Here is a 12,154-nt window from a genome sequence, read left to right on the forward strand (position 1 = left end):
AGTTGTGTTGTCACTGTGCATTGTTTTGCTCCGTGCTCTCTATGAAGTCGTAGCAGAACTTGAGAAATGTAGGCCTACAACCATTATAGTGTACAGTTTGTGTTATACAGATGATATTTTTAGAACAAAACTCTATGAATTTGTTCTGTACTTTAAGGAATGTGCAAAGAATTTGCTAGGCTAGAGAGTATGTATGCACTAAGTTGTATTGGTTAATGTTATATTCATCTGTGAAAATCTTGAACCTGAATACTGTAAAACTTGTGCTTGCCTGCATCAGAATACTGTCAATTTCAATATTTTTGTGTGGTTATTTTTTTTTCCCGCACCAAGCAGCTCAAAAACATATTCGCAGGTTTGTGAATTCATGCTGCGCAATTGTCAACCTGCCCCAGATGTGAAGAGAAAATTGTGAAGATGTTTTCATGGGTTTTAGTAGTTTGTGCTAGCCAAACTTGCACAAAATATATTTGTGAAAATAAATGTACTGCAAAAATTTCTGATATTACTGTAATGCAGGCAAATTGGAATCCAGCAACAGCAAAGATAGGGGAGAGAGCAATTAAGAGGGAGAGAGGGAAAGAGAGAGAGTGAGGGAGTGGATTGCCTTGCACAGGTCATATACAGTGCTTGGTACAATTTGTACATTATCAACGAACTGAGCTACAGGAGCAAATGGACTGTGCAGATGCGTACCTCGGTACACTTACATTGTACGTGTGTGCAACTGTGTGCAAACTCCTAGTCTTGTGCCTGGATGGTTTTAGACTCATTGATATCCAAGTTAACCAGCTTACAAATTGTATTGTACATAAATAATGTCTGCACACTTATGTACCCGTATGTACAAGTTGTACTACAGTATCCAGGATGTACTGTAAGTCATTGTACAACAGAATGTTTAGGACAGAGTTACGTACATTTTAATATAATGATCACATGTACAATGTGTAGCTGTATGTAGTGTATGGGAGGAGAATGTAGTGGTGTAGAACAACACTGCAACTGTTTTTGTCACTTTATTAGTGCATTTAATCTGACACAGTGAAGCCATTGGTCACAGTAAATGTACATTGTAAGTAACATGTACAATACAATGTACAACACGCTGTAGAGTACTGCAGTCTTGACGAACAAATTATACTGTGTTGATTGAAGTTTTTGATGTCGCACCCGAATTCAAGGTCAGGTCAGATGCCAAGACTCAGGCATGCGCAGTTTGGCTTCGCTTGAACCGGTGCGATTTGGGTCGCACTTTTTCTTTGTGAACAGGTGCGATTTTTCTTTTTCCTGGACATGTGTGAACAGAGCACAAAAAGCTTTATTTGAATCATGCTTTTTCAGTGTGTGTGAATGTGCCTACTATGTTCACTGTACAATATTTGTACACTGTGCCAGTTGATGTACAATGTACATCATAGAAAGTTATGTTATTTGGTCAGCCATGACATGCATACGATACTGTATGTGCAGCAGGAGTAATAAAAATTAGAAGATCAATTCTGCCTTTAAATATGTGTACATGTAGGGTGTGCATTAGCCCCGGAGACCCGCCGCTCTGCGGCGGGGTCCTGGCGGCTACCCCGCAGTTTCGTTCAAGTGAGAATCACGATCAACTCCCTATTGCCACATACATTGTATACGGCAACTTCACAAATAAACCATGGCTAAATGTCCATCATAAACACAGTGACAATATAAAATGAAATATACACTACCCCATTGCCTTGGTCCTTCTCACCAATTTATCTGGAAACTGCATAATTTTCCACATTTTTTAGGAGTAGGTGGTCTGCCCTAGTGGAGAGCTTTGCTGCTATTTTGAACGTGTATATCCATCAGTACGCATCTACGCATGCGTAAACAATGACGTCAACATTACGGACGCAAAAGGATATGAATAATGCATCATCGCACGGTGAATATGCATCAGCATTGTAGCGAGTACTAGTTATTCAATGCACTGCACTGAATGCATTGTGTGCGCATGTGCAAGTGATTGTGAGTTTTAGTGAGCATCGGTGAGCTGAAGATATTTGCCTTATAAGACAGCATTTTCTGCATCATAAGCAATGAAATGCATCAAACAGTCGCCGATGTGAATCATTTAGGTTTAGTCGACCCATGTAAGTATTCCCAGTAGTTTTTGTTGAAAAATTAAGGAAATACAGCGCCGGAACGGCACCCGTTTGGTACAACATTAAAATATCGATGCCAAAACGGCGCAGCCCCAACACTGTACGTTGTACGTTGGGGCTGCTGGTCGCAGTTAGGTGTGCATGAGCTTTCATTTTCAGTTCATCAAATTACTCAACTTGAGTGATTTATCTTGATAGTACAAATTGTAGAAGGTCCATTTGAGCATATTTTCAACCTTACACTGTACTACAGCTGTACAGTGTACACCTACTGTACAACAGTTTAATGTACACGTAGTACAATACACTTGTATACTGTGTATAATTCTCATCCGTACAATCTTGTCACATTATATCATGTACAAAGTAGTGGAATTTCACATCATTCATGCTATGATATTTTCACATACGACTGAATGATACATGCACATATGTATTGTGCATTTTACATTAAAGTAATGTCAGATTTGGGAAATTTTGTAATCAATCAGGCACTGCAAGTGGAGCATTGCTTCTGTTGGATTGGATAACCCTGGTTACTGTAATTGTGATTCAATGAATTTGCAATAAGTATTTTCGTTGTATGGAAAGTGGTCTACCAGCAGCTGTGATAATTGATACACTTCTCATTGACGGCATACATCACTCTCCTTTGGTTACTATACCACAAAATAGTCTAGAATTACAGCCGGAGGGTAGAGCACCTGATTTTTGTATTGAATAAAAGACAACCAAGAGCGTTGATTGATGAGATTGCACACATTGTACACTCTACACACCAGGCTAACTTCAAATTGCACGTGTAGTTTTAATACGTTGCATGTGGGTAGCTACAATAACAATGTGTGTACCCTCGGCTTACTATTGTAGACTCAAATTAACCTTACATTACCGGTACCAGATATATCTGATGATAATGAGGGTGGTGATTTGGCTCAGTTGGTGGCGTGTCTGCCTCCTGATCCAAAGGACCTGGGTTTGATTCCCTAGTCTACGTTGTACATGTACAATTTTGTAGCTGAGCAGTGTTGTGTGTTTACAATCATAACCCCTGTATAGTAGTAGGCCTACATAAGAGGCTAAAACACTCTGTCCCTTGGATCTACCGGTATAGGACAGAAAATGGAGGTCCCGTGTGTGAGAGGGTCACAACATGCACGTTATCCCGCTTCACTCAATTCATTGTAAAGAGCAACTTGTGGTTCTGCCTCACATCCAACTACATTATAGACCCCATGGAAAACCAGCTACAAGTGTGCAGGATGGGCTATCCAGCCATCTTCTCAGATGGAAAATGAAACAAACAAAGGATGGTGATAACAATGATGATGAACAATATTTATCTGGAGAACATCTGATGCAGTGATGCATCAAAATATGACAACGTCTGGCTCTTACAGATTACACAGGTCATTTATTGTGTATCCCTAATGTATACATGTATACTATATTCCAGCAAGGCCTTAGCCTCAGCATGGAGCTACTAATACTAGTACTAATAGTAGCTCCATGGCCTCAGCATACATGTGAGTAGGCCTACATCACACTCTTCCTTTATCCAGTTGAAATGTACAGTAAAACGAGGAATGTTCGCGTGCATTTTAATTTCACGAATTTTGCGAGTGCCAACAATCGCGAAATTGAATTACACGCAAAAGTTCTTGCCTATATTGTACACAATATGAATTGGATGCCAGTGGGAATTCGCGAAAATTTCATGCCGCGAGAAAGGCCATCGGCTCCAATTCGCGAAATGTTCATGCCGCGAATATATCGTGTTTTACAGTAGGCCTAATACAAGTGTACTGAGTTTTTATTTGCTAAAAGGGTCTGATTGAAGAGACTACCAGTAGTCCAGGCTCACCCAAAATGCCATACAGCACTGCCCTGTGTACTGTAAAGCAACTGGACAGGGTTATTGCATCAGGTTTGAGTTGGATGGTGTAATCTGTAAGGGTAGACAAAGGGACAAAAAGAAGGGAGGATGGACTTGTGAGGGTGAGAAGAGGTAAGGACACGTGGCCCTATTGAAATGAGGTCATAACACCACGCCACTGTGCTATTGTTATGCTGCTGGGGAGGGGGTGCTACGGTATGTGTTGACACTTTGCCCGGAAACAACAGTGTTGCTCATGTGCAGTTGCAGGATAGTTGTGGGCTGCTATTCCCAGGGGCCAGCATTCAGTATGGCACAATTTTAACGCAATCAGTCGGGGTGTTCAGGGAGGTGTGAGGGGTGTTTCATAAAGCTGTTTTTAAAGTTACAAACAACTTGAGAATGATTGGTGATCAGTTCTGATGTGCTACTTGTATACTTATCAGAATTTCAATAATTCAGCACACTTAAGAACTGATCACCAGTCGTTCGTAACTGTAAAGAACAGCTTTATGAAACACCCCCCAGAATGCATGGTGATACTATGTTGTACATGCAGTATTAGGCTACACTGCAATGTACATTGTAGGGCCCATTTACAGCACCAAATTTGTAGATGAGACACTAGAAATGAGAAAAAGGATTTTTGACAGTGATTAATTTGCCAATAAACAAAGAAGAGAGATGTCAGCTTGGTACTACCATGGACCAAGGTCTCTGTACAATCATGTACATGTGTATACATGGTAATGACTAGACACTATTGTATAAAGCTAAGGGGGGGGGGGGATCTTTCCTTCTCTGCTACTTCACTCATTTCAGTCAAGTTTGTCTGGATTAGCTTACCGAAGGTCAAGGGTTGGTCAAGTGTGGTCATCTTGTACATGTGCATGTCACTCATTTCAGTCAAGTTTGTGTGGATTAGCTTACCGAAGGTCAAGGGTCGGTCAAGTGTGGTCATCTTGTACATGTGCATGTCACTCATAAATCCGTCAAGTTTGTGTGGATTAGCTTACCGAAGGTCAAGGGTCGGTCAAGTGTGGTCATCTTATGTGCATGTATCTTTTTTAAAAGAAGAAAAATACTGGTAATTGTACCGAAATGTCCTTGATTGACACAAGGAGGTTTTTTATTTTCATTTTGAATGGCTTATTGATTGAACAGCACAGGAAGTACTACTGTGTATAGTGTTGTGTGTGTGTGTTTTGGTTGGGGGGGGGGGGAAGATTGCAGAAGTGTATAGAAAATTAACAGAGTTGAGGGCTCTGCATTAGTGGCAAAATATTGGGAATTTCACAAAAAACTTAACTGTCAAATATGAAGCACTGTAGACCAACTGTATGGCTGTATCATTCTCCAGACCTTGGTAGGGTTTGCATTCTGACAGACATTGTTGAAATAACAGTAGTGTACATGTGACTACCGGTATGGTGACGCATACAAGGCAATCTTCAGAATTCACTTTGTGTACATGATATGGCACTGTGTGCAAATGTCATCCTTTATTTGCAGTGTGTACTGTATTCATCTTTACAGTATACACAGAAGGGTATGTACAGTATGTACAACATACATACACAGAACAGTTGTAGCTGCTTTTCCTGTAGATAAAGAAAGTTGAATTCCTGAAGCAAAAGTCATATATTTACCAAACAAGCAGCACAGCTGTACATGGTTGTACATGTTGCATGCAAGATTACAAACTTCCATGGTACGTGTATTTTAAATGACAAGCAAATGTTTACAAATGACAATATGAGATCCCATTCTGGGTGGAGCTCTTTTCTCACTGAACCATTGTGTAATGTTCCACTGCTTCCTTTCAAAACACAAAAACGCCTTTCCAGTTGAATCTCCCTGAAGAAGAAACTGTACATGGAATGTATCCAGCATGGTTGACAAGCTGTCAAGTGTAAACTGGAATGTACATTGTACAATGTATTGACCCTTTGCATAATTTATTGCAATGCTACAAATCAGTGAAACTCCTTAACATTTTAATTGCAGGAGAAGTGCTACATGTGTTCATTGTATGATACCATGCTGTAATGGTTTAATATTGTACCAGTACAGCTGTAGTTCTTGTACACTTGTCTTCTGTACTGTATAGAATGTAATTTATGGGGTATGAGTCCAATCTGCAATTTTTAAATTAGCTGTCAATGCTGCCTAATACAGGATACATGTCTACATTGTGTACAAATGCGCATTAAAGATAAAATGTTGTCGTTTGAAGAAACAATTGTATTGTGCAGGTGTGAATTGCCACTCAGTAGCCAAAAGAGACCGGTGCTGTATTGTACCACAGTACACTTTATGTCCTGTGCACTATTAACAAAGTTGAACTTCTGCCCATAGCTGACTTGCATTGTAGATGGTACCGGGTACACACTTTGTTTATTGTCATTGTTACAATGTAACATTCATCAATTATAGTAAGCCTACAAACGTAATAATGGAAGCACAATGTATGATATGAACCAGTTTTATCTTTGAATGTAAAATCATTCAATGTTGTGCACGAAGAGATGACCTTTTAATATAAATATTATATGCCATTTAATTATAGACCAAACAGTTTGTACAGGTCATAGTTTTGTATATCTATCTTTACCAAATAGTATGTACACGATTGTGTACGTGTACATGTTGTATGTTTGTTGTGGTGTTAGACATGATTGAGACTGTACATTGTATGTTGTATTGTGCAATGCTTTAAATCCTGAACGTTGTTATTGTTTTATAATACAAAGGTCTTGGTTTGTACCATCAGTGACATTTATAGGGAGGACTGCCTCCTTAGATACAACATCATGCCCCTTGGCTGCTGAGATGGCCACTGTGACTGAAGAGTCTTCTGTGTCAGGGACTTAAAGGACAAGTTCACCTTCATAAACATAAGGATTGAGAGAATGTAGCAATATTAGTAGAACACATCAGTGAAAGTTTGAGGAAAATCAGACAATCTGTTCAAAAGTTATGAATTTTTGAAGTTTTTGTGCAGTAACCGCTGGATGAGAAGACTACTGCAGTGTATGTATAACTTAGATGTCACATGCGTACAACAATATAAGGAAAATATAAAGAGAATTTCACAAAATTCCATCTTTTGAAAAAGTACACATTCCCCTGACTCGCTACCGACAAATGTTATGGGTAATATTATTCCCCCCGCCTTTAGAAAGAGGCAAGTTAAGTGCTCTTTTATTATGCGAAAAAAGTGAAAATATGTTAAATTTTCTTTTACATTTTCTTTATACTGTTGTACGCATATGACTCACAAGCTGTAGTAGTCTCCTCATCCAGTGGTTCCAACACAAAAATTTTAGAAATTGATAACTTTTGCATCGATTGTCCAATTTTCCTCAAACTTTCACTGATGTGTTCTACTATTATTGTTGCATTCTCTCAATCCTTATGTTTATGAAGGTGAACTTGTCCTTTAAGACAGTGTGTTCAATGTCGTGGTGTTTTCTGTGCCAATCAGCACTGAAAGCACACATGCTATGGGGTTAAAAGTGCAATGGGGATCATGTTCAAGAGTGCAGTGACTGAACATTGGTGCTGCTGATAGAGTTGGTGCGTGATTTATAGGTCGCTGGGTTCACTGTTCAGATCCTGTTTATTCCCTCAAGTGCAACTGTAGTGTACTACCTGTAGTACAATAATTGCTCCGAGGTTTTCAGAAAAAAGCATAAACCCATGAAAAAAAAAAAAAGTGATTGATGCTGCTCTGTCATCAAAAACACACAACAATGAGCCAGATATCAGTAATGGGAGGACTTGTTACTTCATAATTCCTTGGTACTGTATACATGTATAATGTGTGAGATTGTGTGGACATTCTGTAGTGTACTTCATTGCCTTTCTGGTGACTTTGTGATATATGAAACTAGAGCAGAGTATCAGTTGTGCCAATCATGCAGCAAATGACCTTCAGTAGTTGGGTTCATTTGTGTATGCCTGGTTTGTTTGGTTGCTTTTTACTTGTTGTTCGTGGCACAAGGGAAGTTTTATGACCAAAGAGGTGCAGTGTAGTCTGTTGTCAAGGTCATTGAAATAATATGCAAGTGTTTTGTAAAACCCATGGTATGAAAACTGAAAAGGGCTAGTTGGACATTATGATATTATTCACTAAAGAACAAGTGCATTTTGAAGAGTACAAACATTGTATGTGGACTTGTATGGGCTGTTTTGTAGTGCTGCCTTTCTTTTGAGAATGCAAAACGAAAGGGCCATTCTACAACATTGTACTAGAACGTTTACAGATGCCACCTTATAGTAAGCGTAATCCTTTACAGCAAGAGGGCTCAACTTTGGCCTCTTTTTGTGTGAAAAATCGCGATGTGAGAAGATATATTATGTGGGACATACTATTGGTGAAAGTCATTATTAAAGCAACTGTGCCAAAAGCCACCCAAAACATTGTGAAATTTGAAGAAAATTCCTGTGAGGTTTGTATGTAACTGGTATTTTGCAATGTGAATGCTCACTTTGAGAAAAATTAATTTTTTATACAATTTCGTCAACTGACTTCCAGATTCCTCTTCCCAACCACGACCACAGTGCAGGTCTTCATGGTGTTATAGCCATAGTATCATTGTGAAAGACTGCCAAGCCAATCGTCAATGTGCGTAAATACTGTGGCGAAAAGCCTTGCGATGCATCTCACGCGGTAATCTCTGTACATGTATCTTGCCGTGTGTATAGAAAGCTCAGCCACTGCAGATTTTTTTTTTTTTTTTTTGTATGTGTTTTTGATGCTCCACTCTTTAATATGCAGTAAGAACGTGACAGCCCCAGAGAAAGATTTGGCTGCGACCCTTTTATCCAAACTTGGCAGGCTCCCAGCCAGAGAAAGGTCATTTTACCATAGACAGGGTTCCCACATGAAACCACAATGTTGCACCAACAACAACAACAACAACAACAACAACAACAACAACAGTAACAGCAGCAGCAGCAGCAGCAACAACAACAAAAAAACCAACAAAACAAAGAAAGAGGTCAGGGGAGGGGTTTGAGAAGTACATTGTATGTATATGAAGACACAACATCATTATCTAGCCAAACAAATTCAAATGGTTTCAATCATGGTGCACATGTTGTACAGTAGTAGTACATGTATAGAGTTTTCTGCAAGACACAATATTTTTGCAGCATGAAATTTTCGCAAATTAGAGACGACCTTTTTCTCGGCATGAAATTTTCACGAAGTGCCTCTGGCATTCAATGCATATAATGTAGACAAGAACTTTTGTGTGCATTTTAATTTCGCGAATCTCAGCTCTCTTGAAATATATGCGAAATTAAAATGCACCCAAGCATTCCTTGTTTTACAGTATGCTGAACCGAATATCCAACTCCACCCTGCTGTGCCCCTCCATCAGTCATAAGAATGCAATGTACCAGTCGTCTTGCAGATTAACTCTTGCCAACAGAACATATCATGTACTTGTATACTGTGTAAATCTTCATGTGTTTTTGCATGCATTGTGATCCTTCACTCAATTTTCACATTTTTACCTCCGCCAATGGAGGAGGTTATGTTTTCGTTACCGTTTGTTTGTTTGTTTGTTTGTCCATGTGCAAATAACTCTACAGCTCGGGAACGGATTTGGATGAAACTTGCAGGAAAAGTTGAGAATGACACAAGGAACAAATGATTAAATTTTGGTAGTGATCCGGAAACTTTTATGGATTTTATGAAGGATTTTCGATATTTTGGCAGGTACGTGTAGGGTCAGTGAACTTGAGAGTTCAAGCTGCACATTTTTTAGGTTTTCAAACGCGCACTAAAGTGAGTGCTCTGATGTAGTTTCTGCTAGGGCGATGCGCGCCATGCAGTAGAGGGTTTATGAAGTACAGTGTAACAAAGGCTTCTATATTGGGAAATCGGGCGATTTTTCAGCATGCGTATACAATGTATGTACATTGGGTGGAAATCACTGATCACCATGGATCATCGGTAGAAAGTAGCTGCTTGGCGGAGGTCTGCGCTCTCAGAGTGCTTTTCTAGTTTTTTTTAATGCAATTCACAACATCTAAGTCGGCACTGGTGTTCATCTCGGTAGTACACCAAATCATCGCATGTTTTGTAAGATCAGCAAGTCTCTGTATTACAATGTACTGTAAGTCACAATATTTTTGCCTCACAAAATTTTCGCAAATTGGAGCCGACGGTCTTTTTCGTGGCATTAAATTTTCGCGAGTTGCCTCTAACATTCAATGCGTATAGTGTAGACAAGAACTTTCATGAGCATTTTAATTTTGCGAATCTTGGCTCTCGCGCAATTAAAATGCATGCGAACATTCCTCGTTTTACAGTAAAAGGTCATCTCCAGTGCCAAGATTCCCCAGGTTGTGAGAGAGGGACAAGAGACAGCTTGTTTAATGTTATGGCTTGTATTATTTCTTTTCTCTATTTTTTAAAGAAGTGAGACTGCTTTAAAATATTTGAGGACCAAAACAGTTGAAAGTGAACGTTGGTATAAGTCGGATCTTCAAGTGCCCCTGGCAGTCAAAATTGGCCACTTCTTTTCTGTGGAGTTATTGAATTATGTCGCAGTGAAAAAACAAAACAAAAACCCACTTGTGTCTTCATTTGCCACTATGAGACCGAAGACTCTGAAATCGCTTGATGTTGTAGTTTCACCCATCTTGTGTACGGTGCAAGGTAGGTTTAGAAGTGTTTATCATGTGATTTCTCACAAAATGTATGTAATCTCCTTGTACCTATTCACTGCTATCTAAAGTGTTTGAACATATAGTCACAGTAATGCAAGAGTGTGTAGTTCTATGATACAATGTAGGTTGATATTTTTTGCCCCCCCCCCCCTGAGTACAATGCATGTGTTTCCATGGGGACTTAGTTTACAAGTGCAGAAAGTATGTGCTACATTGCCTTGTTACGTGTTTTGATCGGTATTCACTTTTTTAAATGGATTCAAATAATTTCTTAGAAATCGTGAGGTAGTGAAGAACTACAAAGTCAAGCACTCATATTGCTAAAAGTCATTGCATGAAAGATTAGGCAGCGACTTTCTTCGTGATTAAATTGCTTGCGGCAAAGCAATTGTAGATTTGAGATGCAATATTTTTAGGAAATGTCACATGAAAGGAGGCTGTACTGTAATGCGTCTTTGCTATCAGGAGAATATGAATATTTCAATGTAATAAAAATGATTGAATTGAGGGATTTGAGTACTATTTATTCCATCTTGTACACATGTTTTTCTTTCGATAGTTATTATGAAATGAGTATAAAAAACCATTTCACGAAGAAGGGACAAGTTCAATCTATATTGATGATACAAGCACTAATCTTGAGTAGCACTGTCTGCATTCATACTGTGTATGAACTTAAAAAAAACCCAATATCTTGTTCTTTCTTGTTGTGCTGATGTTCTATGTCATGGTACATTGTATAAAGATTAAATACTGTTGTTGTGTGAAGAAATCTCAGCATTAGGACATGTGCAGTGTGCATACATATCATAGAACCTCTGCAAATAAGAAATTTAACATTGCTACAATTGTATGAAGCACTTTCAAGTTCAGTTGCACATGGAGATCATTAAAACTGCATCTACAAATGTAGATATATGGGTCATTCCATGAAGTTGGGTACACAATGGGCAGTACTGTTCATCATGTTATGTATCTGTTTTCAGAGGTCCCAACAAAAGTTATTTTAATCTAATATCCACATTGTCTGATTAATGAGGAGTGATAGAATATATTATCAAAAGGGCATAGTTGAGACTTTATGAAAATCCCGTTTTTTGATGATTAAAAATGTTATTTTTTTGTAATTTTTGTGTTTCTTTTGTGACATCAAAACATTGTTTGTGTTGTTTGAATATTAAATAAATACAATTTACAGTAAAGAAAAATGAGTTGTGTATTTATTCACATTATTAACTCTCATAGTCGGCACTAATAGACAATTCCCCAATGAAGAGGTTTTTCTTGGAAAATTACCTCTTATGAGATCATGTTACTATCGTAACATTTCGTGTCCGCGAAATGGTAATGAGGATTAAATATTTGCGAGTGGAAAACTGCAGAAATACGAGAGAAACATGGCAAGAAATGTCTTATATATGTTTGTTGTCAATGGATCTTTAAAACTGTGAAA

The sequence above is a fragment of the Diadema antillarum genome, unplaced genomic scaffold (assembly GCF_040938485.1).
Source record: "Diadema antillarum isolate AM-2024a unplaced genomic scaffold, OU_Dant_1.0 scf00000131, whole genome shotgun sequence".
NCBI lineage: Eukaryota > Metazoa > Echinodermata > Echinoidea > Diadematoida > Diadematidae > Diadema > Diadema antillarum.